At 39.8% G+C, this 5,506-nt stretch overlaps 1 pseudogene; it reads left to right on the top strand.

Annotated features, from left to right (window-relative positions):
- The first annotated feature begins 2,668 nt into the window (after window positions 1-2,668).
- Window positions 2,669-4,752, top strand: LOC149449222 (lamina-associated polypeptide 2, isoforms alpha/zeta-like; annotated as a pseudogene).
- The last annotated feature ends 754 nt before the right edge of the window (window positions 4,753-5,506 follow it).

The following is a 5,506-nucleotide window of genomic DNA, read 5'->3' as shown; positions in this document are numbered from 1 at the left end:
AGGAAGAAGAAGAAGATAAAGAAGAGGAAGAAGAAGAAGATAAAGAAGAGGAAGAGAAAGAAGAAGAAGATAAAGAAGAAGAGAAAGAAGAAGAAGAAGAAGAGAAAGAAGAGGAAGAAGAAGAGAAAGAAGAAGTAGAGAAAGAAGAGAAAGAAGAAGAAGAGAAAGAAGAGAAAGAAGAGAAAGAAGAGAAAGAAGAAGAAGAAGAAGAAGAAGAAGAGAAAGAAGAAGAATTCCAGGCCTCTATTATATTTGACATTAAAAAGTATTGCGGTTGCAGCAATGTATCTATTTGTATCCGAAAAAAACCCATCTGTATCCGAAATGGATAGAAATTGATACAATGTTGCAACCTCAATACTTTTTAATGTCAAATATAATAGCGTGGCTCTCTGCAGGGACAGAAGTAATTAAATGCCGGCCGTAGACAGGAAGAAAATCAGCCAATTTTTATTACTGTTGGTGGTAACGTCGGCCTATTGAACGACCGATTTTTAGTTTTTTTGTTAAAAAAAGTCCGGTTTTCTCCCCGTCTATGGCCTGCATAAGAGACAGTTACCAGGGTAATATAACCCCCATGGGATTTACCTCATCTGTGTCCATTTAATGGCTAATGAAAGAGGAAGCTGGGCCAGAAGAAGGTTTTAAGATGAAGACAAACTGAGGAGAGAAGATAAGTTTGACAGATTGACCAAGTACGCGTCGCAAAGGAATCATTGGGCAACAAAACAGCTCCACTTTAAGTTTTGCAAAACTAACTAAAATAAAATATAATTATGTGATTTTGCTTATAAAAAATCATAAGAAGAGTTTCTTACTCTCTCGTTTAGATATATTGTTTTTAATTAAATTTCTTGCAATCAAAACAAAACATATGTAAAGTGGACCCCCAGTTGTGATCCCCCTTCATTTCTCATCTGCAGGTGACATCTAGCATAAGAACACAGGCTGGCTTCTGTGATGGTACTCCTATAACCACTATAATAGAAATTCAATATGAATTTGCAATTCAAAGCAGCAATATTTTCATAAAATCACAACTCAATAACAATCTATAATTGCCCATGAATTTTAGATAAGGCTCTTGTTCCAGAAAAAAGAATTCCAGCAAATGAACATCTTTTTCACCAGTTAACAGCAGCCAGCATTCAAAAAGCCAATCACCAACACTGAAGATATTTAACTTAAAGTGAAAGTGATCTTGCCTAAAATGTTCCTAAGGCAGAGTGCTAAAATGCAGGCATCAAAGTACCTGTGTCAATCTGTATATTAATCCCTGTGTTCTTGAGGAGCCCTCTATATCTTAGCCCTAGGATAAATAGTCCTAATTATGCTCCATCTGATGCTAAGCCTCACCTCCTGACATGTCAAACACCAGGACCTCAGATTACAGTACTGTATGTTAGTCGAAGACAAAAAAACACATTTATAGTATATCAGAAATAATATTTTCACTCTTTTTAAAAGGAATGTCAAACAATCTTGCAAGGTTTATAGGGCTCTTCTGGGTATTTTTTAGACTAAATTTTGAAAGGTGAAACTCTGTTGAACAATTTGATTTTTTTACATTTTAGAATTTCCTTTAACAGTTTTGTTTATTAGAAAAAAAGGTCCAATCCAGCATTTTCAATGGAAAGCATTTTCCATTGTCAAGAGAAAGGTGGGAAAATAGTTTCTTTTTATTTTACTACTGCTTGAAACTTATATCATTTATTATTTAAAGCCTCTTTAAGATTGTACATGATCACACTGAAATAACATCAAAGAAAACTTCAAGTGTACTTACTAGGTCCCCCCCCCCCACACACATACACTCTTATATGACATATCCACTTTTCCTGGTGCCCACATGGCAGTATACCAGTGATAGAGCTCCGCCTCTTAACCACTCCCTCAGGACTAGTGAATAGCATAAAGAAGGAAAAGACAAGGTCCCCCGCATTCTTTCTTTTTTCCTCATATCTCCACTCACCAGTGAAGAGAAGCACTATTTGTCCCCAACCTCTGCCTTTGCCCACACTCTCTGAGGAGAAGCCCTGGGAGGCGGGGGGTTTTGTACCCATGGTTTTTAAAAAGCTCATTAGTGCCCTTGTCTTGCTAGGTGAGGTTGCATGAGTGTGCATCAGCCACTAGGACTCTATTGTTGGCTCTTACTGCTTGGATTACTTTTCTCTCCAGGTGGTTCCCTCTGGCACCCCCTCTCTGTAAGCTAAGAAAGGGCATTAAAAAAATGAGAATAGAGAGAGAACATATATAATAATGAGTATATAGGAGAAAATATTGTTGTTTTAAGAAAAATATTTAAATTGCTGATCCTTGCTATTTAATATCTTTCTTTCCAACTGGCCACCTTGTTGTCTGCTCAAGCCGAGTCAGTCACCGTTTATACGAAAAGACCCTTAAATTCAAAGGTAGGGGACCAACGGTTGATAAGTTTTCAGGTTTTAAAAAAAAAAAGAGGGCTGTCTAATGTCGGTCTCTTTGATCTTTTTCAGCCCCGCTTGCTCACACTCTGAGAAGTCTAGAGTCAGGGAGGACAGACAGTCATCTCAGGAGCATAGCCCCAGATGCCGCTCCCACTCAAGGAAAAAGTCTAAGAAAATATGTGATATTTCCTCCTCACCAACATCCGAGCAAAATTCTCTGCTGGACTTGTGGCGCATTGCCTATGCCTAATAAATTGGTATGCAGAGACTGTTTGGAAGAGTTCTCAGTCAACAGAGAAAAATACACTTCTCAGGTGACTTTCCTATTAAAACAGGTAGTACGAGATTCCATTTTTGAACTCACTGCAGTCCTCTCAGCTCCACATCCTCCTAGTTGCACTAGACAGGTGGGTCTGCCAGAAGAGCAGTCTGGCACCTCGGCGGGTGGTGCTCATCCTCTTGGCAGGAATTCTCCAGTTAGCGGGCAACACCCACATCATACTAGGAAGAGGATCCGGAACAGCTTGGTTTCAGCTTTTCTTTGGTTGATCCATATATTCAGGCAAAGAAGCAAGCCATAGAATGGGAGGAAGAGGAGCCCACAAAAAAGTGTAAGACATATTTGCCCTTTCTTCAGAAACATCAATCTTTCTTCCATTTATGGATAAGATTAAAGATGTAAAAAAGCAAGAATGACAAAAGACTGAGAAGATATTCTCCTTGAATCATTTAAATAAGTTGTATCCACTGCAAGAGGTGGATGCAGTATCACTGGAAACGCCGCCAACGGTCGATGCGGCAGTAATTCACCTGGCAGAAAAATGTCACACTCCCTACGGAAGACTCAGCCTCATTTAAAGATGTCATGGACAAGAAATAGGCCTGGATCTAAAGAGAAAAATGTAGTCCAACACTAAAGATGGCCGCGGAACAAAAGAGCAAAGAGATCTGATTCCACAATTTTGCCAGTTCTTCATTGCCAAAGCTGATCAATTGTGTCTGCTTAGCTGGAATTGTCAGAAGGGCTATTGGAACAAGTTTGAGGAGTCCTGATTTATTTACAAAAAAGGCTTTATATTCAGTTTTAAAATGTGAGTGCATTTGGAGCATCACTTGAGTATTAAAAAAATTTTTTAACAGTATTAAGCTATATTGATATCCTTACTTTTGCATTTTTCATCCATCCACGAGAATGAATTCAGGGTAAACTAAGGAGGAATTATTGGGGAAGGCTTGAGAGTTACAAGCTGCTCACAAAGTACCCCTATCCATCCATCCGTCCATCCATGAGTGAGAGCTTCGAGGAAGTTAAGGATGGATTATCATCTGTGATTTGGGAGGCATGTAATTCCATGAAAATTGGTGTCTAACCACTTTATGAGAGTCAGTGAGAAATCGCTTAAAGAGTATTACAACTTCTGAGGATACCACACCCCACCTGCGGGCTTGTCTTTTTGTCTCTTAAAGCTATATTAGCTCGGGAATTCACAGTATTTGGTGAGTGTGAATCAAAAAAAATTTTTTTTTTCACTGAAGATTTGAGCATGCTGGAAAGTTTATGAAGTTTGAGTTACAGTTCTATAAAATATTTTTTTCGCAAATTTTTGGGATATTGGACTTTAATTTGGGACTTTTTTGTTGGACTTTAATATATCATTTTTCACATTTTTATTATTTGTATTATTTGCGCTGTATCACTTCTATGAGTATATTTTGATGTTTAGTCAATTTCTGAACAGCCGCATTTATTTTTCATTTATTCCTTTGGCGCAAATTTTCTATATATTTTTTCTGGATCTAAAGAGAACCTATAAGGCAGCTGGGACAGCTTGTTGCCCAGCAGTAGCCCTTACATCTGTGGCCAATGCATTGAGAGTCTGGACGCAAAATATCGAATCAGCATTAAAGGAGAGCATTCCTAGGGCTGATATCATCCAAGCTCTAGACAAACTTAAAGTATTGACAGACTTTATTGGGGAAGCAGCATTAGATTCTATTGAAATGCTCAGCCAGGGCATTGATTCACTCTGTCACAGCTAAAAGAGCACTACGACTGAAGCCCTGGGCTGCTGATACTTCCTCGAAACAAAATTGGTGCAAGATACCCTTCTATGGAAAGTCATTGTTTGGCAGTAAATTGGACACGGCCATATCAAGGGTAATGGGTGGAAAGTCCGATCTGCTCCCACAGGACAGAAAACAGAGAAGGTCAAGGTTCTTACCTAATAGATTCCATTCCGCTTGGTCCAGAGAACTCAGATCCAGCCATCAATCAAGTTCAAATAGAGGTTGGAAGGGTACGCAGGAGCTCAGTAAGCCCTTTTGACGGTTCACATGTCCAGACTCTAATGGTGGGGGCCAGATTGGCAAGCTTCGTGGACATCCGGACAGCCATTTGTATGGATTCTTGGGTAAAGGCAACAGTCACTCACGGTTATTCTTGGAGATTCCTGCATGCTCCTTCAGACCATTTCTCTCCTACCAAACGTCCGGATTCTTTGCAGAAGAAGGCAATTCTGCAGCAGTTCACACAGACACTGCAAGCCCAGGGGGCAGTGGTACCAGTTCCTTTCACAGAAAAATGTACAGGCTTTTATTCAATCCTGTTTATGGTTCACAAGAATGACAGAGACTAGCAACCAGTTATAGATCTAAAGAAGTTAAATCAATCAAATACCTGGAAAGGTTCAAGTTGGGGTCCATCCAGCCTATAATTCAAATGATACAACCAGGCGACTGGATGTTGTCGCTAGATCTCCAAGATGCTTATCTACGCACCCCAATTCTCCCGCCCTTCCAAAAATACTTAAGGTTTGCAGTCGGACAGATACACTTACAATTTAGAAGCCTACCATTCGGCCTAAAATCATCTCCAAGAACGTTTACAAAGGTGCTCATAGCTGTGCTAGCCCCTCTCAGGGAACAGGGACTCTGCGTTCACCACTACTTAGATGATATGCTTCTTCTATCCACAGATCAGGAACAGCTTGTGGCTCACAGAGAGCTCCTTATAGACACCCTAAAGAAGTATGGCTGGATCATCAATCTGAAGAAGAACCAGCTCTCTCCAACCCAACAGT

The sequence above is a fragment of the Staurois parvus genome, unplaced genomic scaffold (assembly GCF_062004578.1).
Source record: "Staurois parvus isolate SC_StPar_1 unplaced genomic scaffold, SC_StPar_1.0 ptg000634l, whole genome shotgun sequence".
In the NCBI taxonomy this organism is placed as follows: domain Eukaryota; kingdom Metazoa; phylum Chordata; class Amphibia; order Anura; family Ranidae; genus Staurois; species Staurois parvus.
The sequence above is the reverse complement of the archived record's forward strand: the minus strand, read 5'-3'. Positions and strand labels throughout refer to the sequence as shown.